The sequence below is a fragment of the Gorilla gorilla genome, chromosome 19 (assembly GCF_029281585.2).
Source record: "Gorilla gorilla gorilla isolate KB3781 chromosome 19, NHGRI_mGorGor1-v2.1_pri, whole genome shotgun sequence".
Classification (NCBI taxonomy): Eukaryota; Metazoa; Chordata; class Mammalia; order Primates; family Hominidae; genus Gorilla; species Gorilla gorilla.
In genome coordinates, this window is record NC_073243.2 from 72,476,892 (window position 1) to 72,496,963 (window position 20,072).

The 20,072-nt window shown below is 40.0% G+C and overlaps 1 protein-coding gene across 7 annotated transcripts in view; it reads left to right on the forward strand.

Annotated features, from left to right (window-relative positions):
- The first annotated feature begins 730 nt into the window (after positions 1–730).
- Positions 731–20,072, forward strand: part of DAB2 (DAB adaptor protein 2) — a 53,712-nt gene continuing 34,370 nt past the window's right edge. For 4 of the 7 annotated variants that reach the window (XM_019013390.2, XM_055366836.1, XM_055366833.1 and 1 more), the window contains exon 1: positions 731–1,151. The gene's annotated coding sequence lies outside the window, so the exon portion shown is untranslated. Of the gene's footprint in view, positions 1,152–7,680; positions 7,846–20,072 lie in introns of all 7 variants that reach the window. The other 3 variants (XM_063700780.1, XM_063700781.1, XM_019013391.3) reach the window with 2 other exon arrangements.

The following is a 20,072-nucleotide window of genomic DNA, read 5'->3' on the forward strand; positions in this document are numbered from 1 at the left end:
TCCAAAAGGCAACAGAGCTTCTGTGGATGTTTTACAATAGTTCTTGATTTTAAAATATGGAGAAAATGAATTCTCAGCTTGTTAACACTCAGGATTTGCTGCGGAGTACCTTCTACCGCTCAGCACTCTACGTTAACATTTTTAAATATTTTATTTCTTGCAGTTCATGTTTTTCCTAGAGTTATACGAAGTGCTATGGAAATTCATGAGGATAAAGTCACGTTATCTGTCTACATATGGGTGTATATACACTGTAAGGGAAGCCTGTATAGAATCTCTGATTGTATCAGAATTATAACTTATTCGATAGGCTACATAGACGTGAACATGTTTTGCTCATATCGATTTCAGAGAGAATATTATTTTTATATCCATATATATGATTATATTTCATAGGTAAATACAGTATGTTTTACATATGCACACATAGATTTCCCACTAACTTAAGCGCATTTGCATCTGCAATAAGGTAGACACTAATTTCTTCTAAGGGGAGCAAATCCAATCGCGCGATCAACTTTAGAAACTGCAGATCTGCGCAGGAACCGTTGTCCCTTGTCAGAAAAGTCAGGAGTAAAGGCAGTCCTTTGTTCAAAGGGCCCCAACGGGTTGGTTAGGATGACTCCGTGTGCCACATCACTCGCAGTGGCAATCCAGGGAACGGATCTGTGAAACGAAGCTCGGTGGATCCCACCCCTTTCCTCCAGAGCTTCCCTTTCCTGTCCTTATTTGCACCCGCCCCCCGCCCGCGTCGGTCTGGGGCTTTTAACTTCGCCCCGAACACATTTCCCCTCCCGTCGCTGGGTCCCTGCGATCGCCCCCAGCTGGTGGGGCTCGCGGAGCTCAGGGGAGCCGGGTCCTCTGCGCCGCTGCAGCGCGAGTTAATAAACAGTTAAGTTTGGAAGACTCTGCAGACACGTTGAGGGGGAGTTACCAAGCCCAGGCAGCAAAAACATCCTGGCACATTCCTGGGGAGTCCTCAGCTGCCAGCATCTGATTAGAACCATATCTCTCGCCGGGAGTGGCCGCGCGGCTCCGAAGCTCCCGGCCGGCGGCTATTTAAGCGAGGCCCGCCGCATCCGCTGCGCTGCAGCCTGGAGGCTCCGGGCGCGGGGAAGTCATGCTTGCTTCACGGAGGCAATAGCTAGCCGGTGAGTAGCTTCGAAACCCTTCTTCCCTCTGGCTCCATTTTTTTTTTAAAGATCTCCTTCTCTCCTTTGCTCCCCCTCTCTCACCCCCCCGCCCCCCGCTACCCTTCTTCGGGTACAGACCTTGGGCTGTGGGGAATCTTAGAAATGAGACCGTGTGCTTGGGGGAACCAGCAGTTTTGTGGCCTGACATCTGAGGAATGCTTCCACGGAATGTATTTACCTTTTGAATCCGACTCCAGATGCCCAGCTTGTGACATTTAACAAACGCCTCCTTTTGTGTCGTGTGTGTGTGTGTGTGTGTGTGTGTGTGTGTAAAAGGTCTGCGGGCAGCCCTCCTAGGACACTGAGGTGGCTGCTGACCGCCTAATTAACTCCTCGAAGGGTGTTTATTTTTGCTGTGTGGCAAAGGCTGGGGACCTGGCTTGTGCCCATAAGGAGCTTTTTCCTGGTGACTGACAACATATGGCATTAAAATGTGAACTTCTGTCTTACACCGGCATTCCTAAGGAAGTATCTACCCGAGGGACTTAAGAAACTTGTTTTATATCCCCCGGCGCAGGGAGCATGGTTTATATGGTGCTTGCCTGCCTGTTGTAAGCTGGTTAAAAAGATTAAGTAAGAATTCTAAAAAAGGGGGGGAAAATGAATGGGTTAAAACCGTGGAGCCTCAGTCAACATAGCGGTTTTCATAGCATAGAGCTGACTCTGTTATTTGTTTCTGCCGTCTTTCCCTCTTGACTTAATTCTGAGCCTGGAATTCTGGTCCGCAGACAGTTTCAGCAGGGAGCTGAGTCCAAAGGGAAATTCAACTGGATTAAAAACACTTAAGGAATCTGGATGTTATCTCCACCCCAACCACCCCCCACCTTTTCCCCTTTCTTTTTAGTTTTTGTTTGGAAGGAAGAGAGCCGCTCTGTAAACCGAGAAGAGCAGAAACAAGCTTCCAGACACATGGAAAGACTTAAAAATTATGGAGGGGCGACTTCACGAACAGTAAATGTTGCTATTGCTCTATAAAGTGACTTAATGAAAAAATTTCTGGCCTTAGTCAGGCAAAGCAGGGCATGGGGGAGAAGGAGGTAAGATATAACTAATGCAAACAGAAGTAATGGGAGTGGAAAGAAGGCATCTACAAAAAATGCCTTTGAGATGTCTGATAAGCCTCTTGGAATGGCTTTGATGAGATGTATACTTGATTGTCCTTACAATCTTGAGGTTGGCTTCCCACACAAAAGCACCTACTGGCTGTTGGGGAGGAGGGAGCTTGCAGCTACCAAATGGCTTGTCACCATGCTTCTTACCCCAGCAGCCAGACTTTGGGAGGCTACTTTTCTCTGAGCCAGGTGCCCCGCCCACTCCAGGTTCTGTGTCTCCCCTCTTGGAAGGGAGATGGCCCTCAGTGACACTGTAAGAAAGTTTATTGCCTTGAGAATTCGGGAGTATTTGAGGCTTGAGCCCTTTGAAATCTTTGGAAAGGGACCTTTTTGGTGGAGTGCTGGACTTGTGGAAATAATGCCACACTTAAGACAACAAGGAGAGTACAGTGGGAAAGTCTTCTAGAGAAAGCATGAAGAAGACCTAGTGGTCTTTGCCAATGTGGATTTCTGGGACAGACCAGTTCTTCCAAATCCTTAGTCAGTTTCCTCCTAAGGCCAACTAAATTCTTTTTCCTGTTGTTGGTGAATAACTTCCCCCTTCTTTTCCCACTCCCAGCTGGAAGGATCCCTTCTCATCCAAATGACTGACCTAGAAACCAGTTACTTTTCAGCTATGCCCTCCTGTGCTTTAATGTATAACCAGAATAAGTAGATGGTAGAGGAATGTCTTCCAACTTTGAGCTCATACACGTATGTATTTGCCATTCTGGGGATCTTTGATCTTGATGGTTGATCTTTACCTGAGGATGTAAGTGAGGGAAGAAAGCACTTGTTAAAAACCTTGTCTAATTTGTGAAGGGCAAAATCCAGAGTTTGCGTTTCTGCTAAAGACTTTTATAGTTTCAGATTAAACTGGAAGTCCAAATTCCTGTGCATTAGGCATGTTTGTTGTCTTTCTCCAAAGGTTGAATGGATTTCACTGGCCTTGTTTGGGTTGAAGGGTACTGCTTTTAAGGCACTTATTGGCATGAAGGTAGTACAGGGACCTCTGGCAGCTGCTGACCAGCTGTTTGGGGATGATATTTATTGGCCTGCTCAACCAGGCCTCGATTACCTGAAGGTTAAGGGAGCATGAAGATATCTTCCTTGCTGAGTGCTCCTGGCCAAGCAGGAGGCTTTGCTGTGACATGGGCTCTTATGCTGCTTCATTTCTAACTCTACCCTCATATGTCCATAAACCTAAGTTTGCTACCACTGATATTTCATCTGGATAATTTTGAAGGCTCTGCGTGTTTCTCTTCCTCATTCTCTTGACCTGAGGATTTAATTATTGTTCTTCTTAAAGACAAAGCCGAAATGCTGAAATGCTTGGGAAAGCTGCTGAGAGTGAGCCCTCCTGGGGTTTGAAGTTGTCCTAATGCTCATCAGAACATACCTCCCCAGCTGGAAAGATTCGAAAGCTTACTGGCCAGGAAGGTTTAGGTGACTAACCAAACACATAAGGTTTTTTACCCTTTAGACAGAACCAGAATGGGAACCAGATTGGCAATATGAAACACCTGAGTAACAGGATGTGGTATTTTAAAATTCTCCCTGGCACTGCTATGTAATTCCAAAGTTGAAGCTGTGCCGCTGAATTGCACAAAGGTTGGCCAAAATCATATTTAGATGAAACAGATTTTTGTTTTGTTTTGTTTTGTTTTGTTTGAGACAGAGTCTCCCTCTGTTGCCCATGCTGGAGTACACTGGCATGAACTTGACCCACTGCAGTCTCCGCCTCCTGGGTTCAAGAGATTCTGTGACCTCAGCCTCCTGAGTAGTTGGGATTAGAGGTACCCGCCACCATACCTGGCTAATATATATATATTTTTTTGTAGTAGTAGTAGAGACGGGGTTTCACCATGTTGGCCAGGCTGGTCTCGAACTCCTGACCTCAAGTGATCCACCCACCTCGGCCTCCCAAAGTGCTGGAATTACAGGCATGAGCCCACCACACCCAGCCAGATGAATCAGATTTAACACCAGATATGTGTCTTTAAAGGAGACCCAACTCATAATATCAACATATCCTGACTGGATTAACTGGTGGAAATCAGAAGGAAAGCAGACTCCTCAGTCTTTACTTAAAGACAGAAAACAAGTAAATTCCTGGTTAGGGGAACAAATGATGCCTGGTGTGGACACAGAGGGCTAACATTCAACACTGGCTGCCTCCAACAGGGCACAATTGGATAGTAGTTGAGAACTACCTTCTGAAGTACCATTTCCTGGGTTCAAATCTTAGCTACAGGGTTGCAGGTTACATGGCCTTGGGCACATTCCATAACCTCTCTGTACTTCAGCTTGCTTATCTGGGGAGAATAATAGTACCTACCCCAGGATTGCTGGGAAGACAGCTAATCTAATATACTTGGAATACTTTTTCCCATCTGATTTTGAAGGTTTTGTTTGTTTGTTATTACTCCCCCCTGAACAACTGAATTAAGTGTCTTTGTGAAAACTGAAAGCAAATGGAAAATTTCTTCATGAAAATTGAATACCCCTCACCTACTTGAAAAAGGTTAATTATTCAAGCACTTGATTTTAATAAAGCCAGTGTGTTTGCTTGTGCTCATGCTAGAACAGACAGGGAGTTACTCTCTGTTCTCGTCCTGGAAGCCTGCACTTTGGTTTGGTCAGGCTGACCTCACTGGTCTCAGTTAAGTCCTCCCCACACCCTCTCAGACTCCCGACAGAGAAGGAGCAATCCTTCCCCCTGAAGTCAGCATTGTCACAGAAGGAAGTGGGAAGGGAGGGACCACCCGGATTAAACTGAATGACTAGGCTAGAAATAAAAATTCTTCCGAGTGTGTGCAGGCCCCATACTATCCTTGCCCACATAGCTGGGCAGGTTGCCATGGTTACTCCCCTTCCCGCATCCTTCTACCCTGGAAGGAAGCCTGCCTCTCTAGGGCAAGTAGAATCTGAACAAATTGCTTCCTGGTCTAAAAATGGAAGTTACTAAGTGAAGTAGAATCTCCTCTCTACTTATATCACCCCCTCCAAACTTATTTTAATCCCAATACTTAATTTTCTAACCTTCCTAGTTCTTGCATCATCTAGATAGCAAAACATGAAAGCTTATGAAATTTCTGGAACCTAAAAGTTACTACCTCAATATAGAAGCAGCCTGGCAAGTTTTCCCTACTACATTTGTACTAGCTAGCTAGGGGCAAGTGATTTTTAACTAAGTCAACTGGTAAAAATTCTAAGTGAATGGGGCAGGCTGAGTGAGTGTTACATTGAAGGTAAACTGAATGTATGAGGGCTGTCACTTAGATTTTCAGGTAACCATAGAGTAAAGGGAGCAGGTAAATAGGAAGTAACAATCCTAGAATGCTGGATTTGAAGCACCATTCAACCTAGAAGAAATCTGGATGAGGGAAATATGGTTTAATGTTGTCTCTTGGTAAAAAACTACCCTATTGCTACCTAGCAATATGATGCAAAATGTTACTCCCAAAAAGACTTTGATCTTTATGTGAAAGATGAGCTGCCATACACAAGTTTGCATTTGACAAATTAATTCAGTCTTTCAAAATTGGACATTTAGCTTCATATGTATTTCACAGCTTGGGGTAACTCATCTAAGACAATAGTTCTCAGAGCTGATTCCCAAACCAGCAGCATCAACATCAGCTGGGGACCCGTCAGAACTGCAAACTCTGGAAGTAGGGCCCATCCAGCTGTATCTAAACTAGCTCTCCACCACGTGATCTAAGAGTAACTTTCATAATTCAGTGGTTTTAGGATTCACTTGTTCAGTGGAAATCATAACAAAGTATTTGAATTCCTTCAGTCATGGAGATAATAAAGCAAAAGTCTTTAAACACAGTGCAGTTTAACTGAATCTTAGGATGCAGAAAGATTAAAAAGCATGGGCTTTGGATATTTTTCCCATATACCAAGTATGGCTTTCTTGATCCTAGGAAATCCAATATACTTTTGGTTTGATATTATCACCTCACTTCCAAATCTTTTCCCCTCTGCTGGGGTTTTTAAAGGGTATAAGTAATCTCCATTTATTAGGAGACTGTCCCACTTACTTCTTTTAAAAAGGATTCCAGTAAACTAGATCATTACCCTTGAACCAGATGGTTTTCTCTAACCTATAAAACTTTTTATTTTGTTTTTATGCCATGTCTAGAAGTGCAGATGAAGTCCTCTCCATAAATGAATCTACTTCATTTAGTTTTTGTAAAGTTTAATGGCTAATGAAGCACTGCTCCTTTCTCCCATTCAACTTTCACTTTAAGTAACCTGAAATAGAAAAGATATCTCTATTTATTGGCTCCAATATGATGAGTATCTTGCCCAAGGTGTTATCATTAAGTGGTAGAGCCAGGATTCAATTATGAATCTTTATGATTTGCACCTTGGCGTTTATCGGAATACTTAGCAATTACCTACTATGTGAAGTCTGATGCTGGGTTAGCAATGGAAAATCTCCCAGTGAGCAGAAATCAAAACAAAAGTCTTCCTCATGTGTGGCAAAGGACATAGGATAGAGAGTTAAACAGACTTACATGTGAATGGCAGTGCTACCATTTCTTGGGCATGCTATTCAATGTCTCTGGCCCTTAGTTGTCTCACTTACCTTGCAAAAACAGTCCTAAGAATGCCTGAGGTCAAACAGAGATCACATCTCAAACTGAAAAATACAAGGGTGTGATGTACAAGTATATAATTGGAACTCTGGTTTTGAAAAGCCAACATAGATTCATGGTTAAGAGCTTGGGTTCTAAGCTGCAAATGACTGTGCCCACAGCCTAGCTTTGCCATGTAAGACAAGCTATATAAGGCCTGAGCTTCATTTCTCCATCAGGAAAATGAGTTGCCTCGATTTTAAAATTAAAAACTCCTCAGAACTCCTGCGGCTGCTTCTGAAATTTACCTGTCCTAGAAATGCAATTCTCAATGCAATAACTAAGCTGATATTTTTTAAATGGTCTTGTTCTCATTGTTTTTGAGTATCAGGCAAGCTAAATTCTAGAGATGCACACATTCAGGCTGAAAATTAGAAGACTGTCTTTCCTATATATCTTTAAACTATTAAATGTGAATAATCTAGGAGGAGAATGCGGCAATGCTTCATAAATCAGTAGAGGCACACAAATACTAACTTTAAGGTACCACTTAAACCTCATCTGAGCAGGGCAGTTAAGTCCTCTTAAGGTCTATAGTTAATCCATACCCAAAGAACTGGAAAGTGAATAACTTCATCCCTAATTGTGTCCATATTGAACACAGCTGCCCTCTCGGTTCTAAATATTGCATCCAAATGATCTCACTTATTTTTTTATATTTTAAGTGTCCTATTAGGGGGCCAAAACCTGGTCTAGTTTTCTGTAATATGTAATGCAGATGCTAACGTGCTTTTTGTTACCATTTAGTGCGACAGAAATAAACCAAATGTGTTCGAACATATGTCAGAGGGCTGACATAATCATATGAAGAATGCTATACCAGTTTGGCTTTGGGACGAAATGTGAATCTACTAGGGCAACATACAACTGCCCTCTGAGTCAGAAGATCAGAAGTTGCTGTGGCTACACATAGTAGGTGCTCAGATATCCATCCTTTAAAGGGAAGTGTCAGCTGTACTTTAGTTATGTCAGCATTGGGTTTTGTTGTTGTTGTTACTTGATTTTGTTTTGTGTTGCTCCTTGCCCTCTTTACCTCTAAAATTAAGCGACTTAAATGCAATTCATTTTTGAAGTAGAAAACAAGTATGTAGCTGATAGAACAGGCTTTTCCATCAATAGTTGGTTGCTAGTAAGGAGGGTCAATATTGATTTCTGCCTGGGCTAAGGTTCAACTATAGCTGAGGCTTTTCAGAGAGCATACATGTACTAGAATTGAAATGATAGACAGTTATATTTAATGTCCACGCTGTCTTCTAAAGGATAGCTTGATGCAGAAATGCTTGCTTAACTGCCTGAAAACCTGTTCTTTGTGATTTCTGATTTGTCTAACTGGTCTGAAGTTCCCAATGACTAAAAGTTGATAGTAATTAAAAGTTGGGTGCAAATATTTACCTTAGAGGGACACATATATGACAAGAGCTGCCTATAAGATAGTTAGAGAAAATAGTAACTACTCAACTAACACATGATTTTATTGTAGTTAAGTGGTACAGAGTGTTGTGTGGGTCCAGAGGGAGAAAAAGGCCATTGGTGTTAATGGATTTGGCTTTTAAAGGAACAATGGAAGTCAAATAAGCAAAGGTAAGAAAAGAAAATGCATTTTAGGCAGCAGCGCATATGCAAATCATGCAGTTGGATGAACTTAGGGTATGCCTAAAGAACTCTGACTGGCCAGTTTGGCCAAGAAACAGTACAGGTGGCATAGGGCTGAGAAGTGTCTGAGTTTGAAAAGTAGGGATGAATTATACTGAGCCATGGATGTCAGGATAAGAATTTTGATCTTTTTTTTATTATTATTTTTATACTTTAGATTCTGGGGTACATGTGCAGAACATGCAGTTTTGTTACATAGGTATACACGTGCCATGGTAGTTTGCTGCATCCATCAACCCATCACCTACATTAGGTATTTCTCCTAATGCTATCCCTCCCCTTACCCCCCAACCAGGCGCCGGTGTGTGATGTTCCCCTCCCTGTGTTGATGTGTTCTCATTATTCAACTCCCACTTACAAATGAGAATATGCGGTGTTTGCCAAGCAGATCCGTCATTAAAGCAGGAAAACCAAATGCTGATTAGGATAACTTAACCTGGCTCTATTGGCAGAATGTGTTTGAGTGGAGATTGCTTAGTAGCTGAAGAAAAGCCTATATTTCTTCAAAAATCATCAAAGTAGAGAAAAGGGTTGCTTAACCTAAGATTAAGGTGCAAAAAGAAATATTTATTACCCCTAATGTTTTAAGCGCACTGCTCATTAACAGACGGTGTCGAGTCTAGAAAAGTAGGGCAAATAATTTTCGGATCCCAAAAGCTTTATTGAATTGAGGGAAGAGCTCTACATGAATCAGAGGGCAATGATAGGTCATGGCAAATGTGGGGAAATGGCTGGTAAGAGGCCGGTAAAGACTTCCCTGAGACCACACATCTTGAGTGGCCTTGGAATGAAGGTTTTCACGAAATTCAAGAAGGTGAAGGCAGTACATATTACAGGCTAGCAGACCACATAAGAAGGTCTGGTGTGTCTATGTGTCTGTTTAGGGGAAACAGAAGACAACGGCCTCTTCAGAGAGCAGGTGGCCATGTATATGTATAGTCCGCAGCCTGATTATAAGGCTTTGAATCTCAGCTTGAATGTGAATGGGGGAATTGAACACCGATACCTGATTAATTCAAAATCAGGAAAGCTAGGAGGCCAGTAAACACTCCTACAAAAATTTAGCCATAAAGGGAGATCAGTTACAACCAGAGTCTCTTACACCTTAGATTCTCACTGAAGCCCTTTGGAGAAAATGGAAGAAAGAGCTCATCCCATAAAGAGTTGTTTGTTTGTTTGTTTGTTTTTCACTTCAAGTGTTCTAAATATATTAAGGAGTACTTATGCTATGTGTGTAGAAAAGATCAACAAACACCATAATATAAGTCCGCTAATCATGAGGGACATGTATGATACAACGTGGTATAGCTTTTTAGGGAGGAGGAACTCAGGGTGGCGGTGAGGCAAGGTTGGGGAGAAATGCTGGAACTAAGTAAAAAAAAAAATATGATGGGGAGGGAGGAGAGGTGTGAAAATAAAGGGTAATTATGAAAAGTAGACTTTCAGAGGTTTGACTCATTCATTAAACATGAACAGTTTAGGATAAAATCTTAGCTTCATTCTAAGCTGCAGACAGTACCGTTGTGGATCTTTTAGTTATATCTGCATATGAAGTACATTCTGTAATGCTGTTCCCACTTAGTGTATAGTGATGCAAATGTTCAGTTTTCTGCACAAGAACTCTTTCATAGAAACAGTGGGCACAACCATGTTCTGTGTTAGGATCTGGACTCTTACACTTCATGCAGCCAACATTTGTGGAGGGTTCACTACTTGTATTGATCATGAAGTCCATTTCCTTGAAGACCGACATTGACCAAGTGCTGCCTGGTAGCCTCTTGATAATGTTCTTGTGACTTGGTAGTGCTCTTTAAATAACTAAAGCCAGCTGTAGGGACCCTTGGTTACATTTTCATAAGATTGTTTCACTGAAATCTGAGATTCAATGTTTGGCCTGATCTGAAAGTGACACGTTGTATTCTTAGAAAATCTGGTAATTAAAAGTGCCACAGAACATGTCTGGTTCTAGAATACAGAAGTTCCCTGAATTGCTTGTACTTCTTAAGTGAATGCCAGACTGAATGCCAAATGAGCATAGTGTTTCCTTCTGGTGTTTGTGAAGATAGTGTTGATTCAGAACTTTGGATTTTATGATAACTCTGAAGGAAACATCACTGAAATTCTTCAATACCCTCAGGTATAACAGAATTGCTTCCTTCTGTTACTGCCATACAGATGGTCCCTCAGATTGTAACGTGGTTATAGGAGACTCATAAATATTAAATGTAAATATCCCCTCAATTTGTGTCATAATTTAAAAATTGTTGAAGAGGGTTATTAACCCTTCAGACAACATTTGCATCTTTCCATAATTGATATCAATACAGCAATTTATATATAATTCCTTGATGTAATACTACTTTTTCTTCTTTTTATGGAGTATTATTAACAGCAATGAAGCTTTCTACCCTAATCAGAAACAATTCCTCCAAAACACATAGCATCAGTTATAACTGTGACCTGCTTGTTCTTTCTCCCCTACCTATCCTCTAAGCCCCTTTAGAGTAGAGACCATGTCTATTTTGTCACTCTATACGTAGGATAATGCAGTGCTTGGCAAATAGTAGGTGTTTAATAAACAATAACCAGATGGCCAGGTGAGTGAGTAACTCAAGCCACTTTCATTTACAACATCAATTGCAATTTATTATAGAGTGAGCAAAATGGAAAACTTTAGCTTGCCTTATCATCTGTTGGTATAAGTAAAACAGTTCTGACCCCCCCACCTTTTTTTAACTTTAAGGTTATTTATAATGAGCAATATCCATATGTTCTTCTAGTTTATATCTGCTCAGGGCCTGAGGAAGGCAGACAAGCTGTTACTGAAATTCTCCAGATGGTGTGGTCTTTCCAAGTTGCTAGTTTAACTTCTACCAATGGAGTATTCATCGTTGCTCATATATCTGTCTGACCTGATGGATGTAATCACCTGGCTAATAAGAATTGTGGTGAATAGATTTCAGCCTGATATTTTATCCACAAACGACTTCTTATTCTCCTTCTGTTTCTCCTTTTAAAAGTGTCCACCAAATTGTTTATAAAATTACTAATAAAATTTGAGAAAATAGATGAGACCTTTGGCTTAGCACTGGATAATTAAGGCTATTGTTTTGACTTAACACAATTTCTGCCCAAGTCAAAGAAACTTGTTTTGTTTTGTTTCTTATTTCCCTGTGCAGCTGTATTGTGAATTAAGATATCCATTAGGCTCTTTAAAATGCTAAAATTAGGTCACGAACTCATTACTGTCTGCACAGACCCCAGCATTTCCAAGAACCCCAGGCTGGAAACCAACTATAGGCCAACTACTGACCAACTTTCAAAATCCTAGCATAAGAGTTTTTTGACTTCTACTTATCATTTGACTGAAAACTTACTGTTGAATTTTTCATATGTCAGGAGCTTTCCCCAACAACTCTGCCTGGCTATCATTTAATGATGCCTAAGATGAAAGTGTTGACAGCTGACTATGGGCACTGTTCTATGTGATTTCAGATATGCTCATGTTCTATGTGTGGTTTCCCTTCACTTTTGAGTTTAATTGAAAGTGACTGAACCCTAGAGCATCTTCATGATTCTGTCTTTAGCCCAAGTTAGACTGTAGACTTATGCCTACATTTTAAGCTTTGCTGTCTACCAAATTAGCACATCTCTAAGGAATTTAATTTTTAAAATACAGAAAGCGCATCGCCCCAATATCACTTATTCTAAATGTATAAGAAGCAGAAATCTGTCTTTTCCTTTCCTACTGCCCTTCTTAATGAGCATTTTCTTGGCACTGGTCTTTCCAGACTTTCAACAGTTTTTTGGAAAAACATATATAAATTGGGAAAAATCATATTAATACATTCTGCTTCATACAAGAGGCTATAAATGCATGACTATCTTAGTAAATAGCTGCCATTTACAAAAGATGCTCTTTTTTTGTTTTTAAGGAGCTCACATTTCAAAATGTCATTCCACTTCATATACATTTCTATAAAGCAGACATTAGGGGGGCCCTTTTGTATGACGAAATCGATCTTAGAATGTAGGGTGTGAGACATAATGGCCTTTGACTTTTTAAAAAGCCACCTTTAAGACATTATATTTATTTGAAGTTTGAGGGTCACTAAGCATCAGAGCTTGGCAAGATAGGATAACCTTGAATCTAATGTTTGAGATTGTTAGTCCTTAACCTTTCAATTAAAAGCCTTTGTTTCCAGAAGATTAGCCAAATATTTGAAAGAAACCGGCAATGTTGAATCACTCCAAACGGCAAGTCTGTGCAACTGTCATACTGCAGAGCTCTCTGACTCTTTGATGCCGTGTCCCTGTACTCGGATTTGTCACCACCCCAACCTCCACACCATCACTCAAAACCTGAAAGTCCTCCCAGTCCCATCTAGACAAAACAGAGTGCTATCGCCCACCCTAATCCAGTTTGACCCAACTTTTAACCTTTCCCCTGGTATAACCCAGCACAGGCCCTATATTATAGCCAAGCAGACATGAATATCTTTTACGCATTGCTATTAGTTCCTCCTTCCTGAAAGTACTTTCTGGCTATGCACGTTGCCCCAGTCTTTGAAGAACTAAATTAATTATCTCTTTTGTTGTAAAGCAAAGACATTAAAGCATATGTATTAGGCTGGTGTGACTTGCAGGTTGTTGCTTCACTCCTGTGCTTCAGCCTCCTCTCCTGTCAAATAGGGATGATACTGTCCAGGATTAAATGATAATGTCTTAGCATCACATCTGGTATATAATAAACATTAGGTAAATTTAACTTTTAAAAATCTAATATTCTGTGTTTCTAAGGAACATGTCCAGGACATTCTCAGTCCTGGATTCCCAAATCTATTTTCCTCTACTCTCCTTTCTCCCCAGAGCATTTTTCATCTTCTGAAAGTCTATACTCCACTTATGTTTTGCTCCCTGTTAGATAGTAAACCCTATAAGGGAACAAATCTTTATTTTGCTCACTGGTATATCCCAAGCTCTAGAAGAATGCCTGGCACTTAGTAGGGATGCAGTTTTGATTACATGAATTAACTTGCTGGTAAAGATCACTGGAATTCAGGGGCAAACTTGGTTTCCAGTCTAAATTGCAATGGCTTTAAGTTGGGATCAATCACCAGACCCCCATGTGCTCTAAACAACAACAACAAAAAAGGCTGTCAGTGTCTGCAGGCTTTTCAAGTTTTGTCATAATCATGGTTTCACAGCAAAATCTAGGGTAGCTAAGTGGCCTACCATTTGCGTCATCTCTCTGGCCATGCACAATACAAGGGAAATGACATACTCTTAAGAGTCAAAGACATTTGTTTTTTTCCCCCTTAAGGGAATGTTTTGGACCCAGGTGCAAATATAAAATAGCATTTAGGGTAGGAAACCGCCCCAGCTCTGAGAGCGAATGACAGACTCAGAGAAGGGAACTTTATTCACATCTCACCTCTGATAATTAACTCTAAAAGTAGAACTTTGCTTATTTTGGAGGTACTATGCAAACTTGGTAGTGTTGTTTCTCTCACTGTTTTCCTTGATGGAACTAATTGTTCATATGCTTCTGTAGTATGTTAATTAAGGAACACATTGCTAGTTAAAAAAACACTGCAACTGTAAATATTTTTCTAATTTCACATTTTGCTTTACTAAAAGGCTTCTGTGGAGAATAGAAGGGCTTGGTCATTACTTTTGGAGGATTTGTCTTAACTTCCTTGTCTGCAATATTGAGTCTTTTTAATAAAGATTGGATTAGGAACTTAATAGTGGCTTTCAAAGAAGACTTGTCTTTGCACAGGGCTATAGAGTTCAGCTAAGGAAGCAAATGATCAAATTGCATTCTCTGATGCTAAAAATGCCTACATAGGAGGACTAGAAAATAGCATATGCTACCATGGAGTGGATCCTCTAAGGCTTCAAGGACCAAATCAAGTTACTTTTATTTAATGACCATAGTAAGAAGCATACAGAGAGGCTACAAATGGAGCCCCTATCTAATCACTTGTGTCCATCCCACATTTCCCTTAAGTATTAAAATGGCAATTGCTAATAGGTACAGAGTTTTGCAACAGGTCATTAGTGGTTCAGAGAACAGAGGAGACTGCTCTGAAAGAAAATAAAAGCTAATGAAACATCTTGCTTAAGTATTATGTCCTTTATGAACCAAGGAAACTTCCTTTATTATGACTCATTGATGTTGACATTCCCGGGTAGACTAACCAGAAACCTTTTTTTAGTTCAGTATAAATATGAGTATTTCATAAAGGGCCAAGAGGTCTCAGCTGACATTCAGCTAAGTGTCATTTGATAAAGAACCATTCCTATTAGTTCACCTCATGCTAGAACTATAAACCAGAGTGGTACCGCCATGATTAGTTAACTTAAAGACTGGTGTGCATTCAACAGGCCTGGAGAAAGAAGAACCCTCATCCCATCTGCTTACTCTGGGAAAGTCTCCCAGTGGTAAGTCAGATTTTTTAACCAACCTTTTGCCTAAAGTCAAACCTGGACCATTAATGTGATATGTGTGACACTGAGGGCTAGGCAGGTATGTAAATGATAAATTTTAGTGGAAAGGAAAAATACTCAATACAATTTCTAGCCAATACTCTGCAAACTAGAAAACAATATAATTCATAGTTTTTTTTTTTTAAAGCAGGTTAGACAATACAGTAATCTCAACATTAACATAAACCAAACTCATTTAACATGGAAGGAGTAAAGAGCTGGCCAGTACTAGATGCACTGTAAAATTATCTACAGCTGGAGGTGATTTTGAATAACACATATTAAAAGATACACACATAGATCTAATAAATGAGTCTTTACAGCTTAGAAAACCAGAAAAACTCAATTGTCCTATTATATAAATTTTTGATGTCAAATAAGTTAAGCCCTTAGGGAAGTAGCAGTTTATTTGGTACCCTATGATTTGATGATTTGTTTAATTAATGCATTGCCTTTTAAAATATCCCAACAGAGTTGTTTATCAGGCCAGTAGCATAAGGTTTATAAGAAACAACATCTTGCATGGGCTATTACTTCATATTAATATAAAGTTAAGATACTAATTACTTCAATCTTACAGATTATGTCCAGATCAAAAGTAAAAAGAATATGATGTTGCCTTTGGGAAAGAAAACTAGATTTTTCTACGATCCTCAAAATTTGTTAATACCAAAATGGTTAATACCATCTCAAGAGCTTATCTTAAAAAATGTAAATGGAGTAGTCAAGACTTGAGCCTTTGAAACTGTTACCTGATGACATAACCAGGTAGCTTTTCTAGGATATCTTGTTTTTATGCAACTCATACAAAGTTTATTTTTTCCCCTTCCCCAGCCCTGGATTAATTAGAGATGACTAAAATAGATGACTAAAGAAAACAATCCAGTGGAGTATACATATTAGAAAATCTTCAAAGTCCCTCTATAAATCCTAGAATAAACTTTCTGAAATCTGTACAGATTAAGGTGAAACTTGAGATCTGTCCTTGTGTTCTTGGAGTATTACAACCAAGAAAGAAGATGTGTGAGCTATTTAATATATATTCATTCCTAAGAAGTCTTAGTTCTCCGAAACACTATCATTCACTTTAATCTTATCTGTAGAGGTCATCTAAATGACTTGTGAAAAGTGGTATAGAAATTGAATTCCTGAGGTCTTCTCTGGATTAGGAACAATGTTTAATGGTTGGGGTCACCAAGGGGTGGTTCTTTTCTGAAATCTCTGCTAGACACAAGGTTCCTTGAATTATGCTTCCAAACTTGCTGAGTGTGCTTCCTGATCCCAAAGATAGATGTCTAGCCATGTTTGTGAAAGGGTAGACCAGTCAATGGTGATTACTTACCTGATACTAACAGGTGTGATTTTAGGTATGTAAACTTGGATTTATATAAAGAATTCATGAAACAAAACCTGTCTCACTTACAGACTTTATAAGAAAAATTCTGATATTAAGTCGTAGGTGTTTTACTGTATTAATAAGTGAACCTTTCTATGCTCATCTATTTCTGCAGTCACTGAACTGTATACAGATATTTCAATACATTAGAACACTTTGTTGTTCAATGTAAATGCTCCAATTGTGCAACAACTAATCTGTTTAATTCAGTATAAACTAGAATACTGTCATTTGGAATTTTTACATCCCTCAGTTTAAAAGTGCATTTATTTATTCCCACAAAACATATTTGTTCCAATACTATTTCCCAACAGATGAGAGAATAATGACAGATGTGAACTTTAGCTCAAGAATACTTGTGCATTTCTGCCAATTTTGTTCATCTTGTACTCAATCTGCAGCAGCTTTTTAGAGTTTTTTTTTTTAAATAATCATAAGCACAATTTCAAGCAGGTAGGCTAACTATTGGGAGGCCTTCTTTTGGATCTGGAATTCGACTCATGTGGTATTATTATATGATCACAAAAAGCAAGACACCAATTTGACAGATTCACCTCTCTCCCTTGTATACAAAAACCGAAAATTACCCAGGGGTTTCTTATCCATTAACCTATCTAATTTGTCCAGTAACCAAGAAATAAGCAAATGAGGAATATATTCTTACTTGTAGAAGAACTCTCCTGGACTTTTAGGAAGCACAGTCTGATGCTGTATATTCTAGGAAACAAACTGCCAAGATTCTGACCTTCAGCCTGCTTGAACACTGGTATCAAGAGGAGAGATGGCTGGTTGTCAGGCTGCTGGTTCTCTGCAAACCTGAAATTTGACAAATAAATATCAAGTCACTTTTTGTTTTTAAATGACTCCTTTTTCCTTCATCTAATTTGAAAGCAACCACGTCTTGTCTAAAGGAAATTAACTAAATCATGAAGAACCATTTTTTAAATGATAATATTTTGAGCACACCAGATAACAGTAAATAGTAAGCAGTTTCAAATCAAAACAAACATAGCTATTCATAGCCACTGGGATTAGCAAGGCCACCAATATTCCTGGAGATGAAGCCTAACTGCCATGTTGGTTGTGGATGTCTTCCCCAACTCGAATAGATCGTATCAGATGTGGAAATGTGACCCAGTGGCAAGTCTCTCATGGAAGGTTAATGCCAACTCTATGGGTAGGTTGAATATCAAAACAAAGGACAGGCCACCTAGAACCTAGAGACAACATATTCGAATTAGATTAGTTAAACTGATCTTGTTTTGAGTCTGCATAACTGTAAGAAGTGTTTTCATGGTTTTGCTCTCTATACAGAAATGCAACAAAAAATATGTTCCACCTGTCTGTATACAATCACTATGTACACCCTAGTTTGCTCTGTGCTGATTTACAAGGCAGCTGGATTCTTCTTCCTTCAAACTCTTTAAACAGTGTGTCCTTGAAACATGAGTTGCAGGAAAGGGTACAGCAACACTCAAGCAATGGCTTTGAGGATTATACAAATATGGGGCTTTTCCTGGAAAGGGAAACCACATTGGGATTTTATATAATTTAGCCAGGCTATTAAAGAAGAAACCAAATATCAGGCAGTATTTCTTGCACTGGTTTTCGGAAGAGGAGAAGTTTAAGATTACCTGCTTGTTTTAAAGCGCCCTGGTGTGGTATATGTCATAAAATAATTATACTAGTGTATGTGGCCCTTTATTTATAGCTTAATGTTTATAGCACAGATGCTTCTAAATTACATGCTTTTTAAAAACTCTTCTAACATCCGCATAGACTTTCAAGCTGACTACTGTCATGGCACTTGAATAGAAAGTGGGAAGTATTTAATAATTAGGATTTATATGCATATGCGTCATAGGTGAAGTCACAGAGGGACGTGGATGAAGAAATGATTGTATCCTGAAGTCCACAAGTGAGGTATGCTGCACATCTATGTTGACTTAATTCAGGATTATTTCATACGGGGATGAGAATGCACAACCTAATGTTGTATATTCTAGGAACAAACTGCCAAGATTATTTGCATCATTCATTTTAAAACTAGCATGGTGGGCCGGGCATGGTGGCTCACGCCTGTAATCCCAGCCCTTTTGGAGGCTGAGGCAGGAGTTTGAGACCAGCCTGGCCAAAATGGTGAAACCCTGTCTCTAGTAAAAATACAAAAATTAGCCAGGCATGGTGGCAAGCACCTGTAGTCCCGACTTCTCAGGAGGCTGAGGCAGGAAAATCGCTTGAACCTGGGAGGCGGAGGTTGCAGTGAGCTGAGATCGCGCCTCTGCACTCCAGCGTGGGCAACAGAGCGAGACTCGGTCACAAACAGAACAAACAAACAAACAAAAAACCTAGCATGGAAATAGGAAGAGGAATTATTTTTGGTAGAAATATCTAACCTAGCTTAGAAAGGACAGACAGGAAAACAGTAAAACATTTGCTGGGTCAGTTTGGGTAAGTATATGATGAGGGAGGATTGTAGTAAAAGCTATGAATGGTGTGATTGCGTTGCCTCTGAGTCTTAACTTTTTGACTACCTTTTCCTGCCAGGATCAAGCATAATACATTGTATATTTAGATGCCAAATTTAAAGTAAAACTCATGCATTTACTGTGTTTTGTATCAGTTCCAGAGTGCTTCTCTTCAAGTCACTGCCCCAAAGACACTGCAATAGAAAAATTCTAGAGGTTTCTATGTCAATAGTAGTTTTTTTTAACATTAAAACTCTAATATTTTTCATGTAAGTTGTTCGTTCGTTATGATATTGTATGCCCTTGGATTTAGGGTGGGAGGGAAGCAGAATGAAATATAATATCCTACTTTACCACCTAATGATACAAAATAAAGTTCTTCTGAATTCAAATTTTAAAACGGGTTTATTCTATTGACCCATTCCAGTTGCCTATGAACACTTTAGCTTTCTAAAATCTTCTTCCAAACGTGCTTTCTCGGTATATGTTCTGATTAATATCACTTCAAAACTAGAAATACCAAGCCCTCCTGGTCTTGGGGTCTCCTATGAGGGTCCCTTCCTGCTGTTGTCACCATGGTGTGAAGTCTTCAGCCTCATCACAGTCACCTAGTGCAAGTGACTGGGCTACCACCAAAACCTGGTGGGTTTTAGCCACTGAAGAAAGTGCTCTGGTGAGCGGGGCAGGTTTGGCCATCTCTGGTCCTGCAGTAGTGTCTCCAGGTATGGGAAGTGCTCAGTAGAGTTCCGCCATGTCCCTACAGGCCCTCTGGTCACATGGCTCTTTCAGCATGATAATGCATGCCACCCACCAGCCACTGCACCAAGGCATGCCCATGCTGCCCGAGTCTGCTTGGCTGGGTCAGATTGGACACCTAATGCTTGTGCCAGGTCTTTAGTTAAGACTGCCCACCTTCCTGTTATGGGAATTCTTCCCTTGGGCCCTCCCCACTGTGTCAGACCACTTCAGCCCATTGATCATTTCCCAGAAGTGCCTCAGCTTACTCTATAGACTTGTTCACCAGCTTCCCAGATACCTTTGAGCTTTAAAGCCTAAAGTATATGGGGAAAGAGTAGCCTTTGCCAAACTCCTCCAACCCCATAATAAAGCCATATTATCCTTTTTCCCAG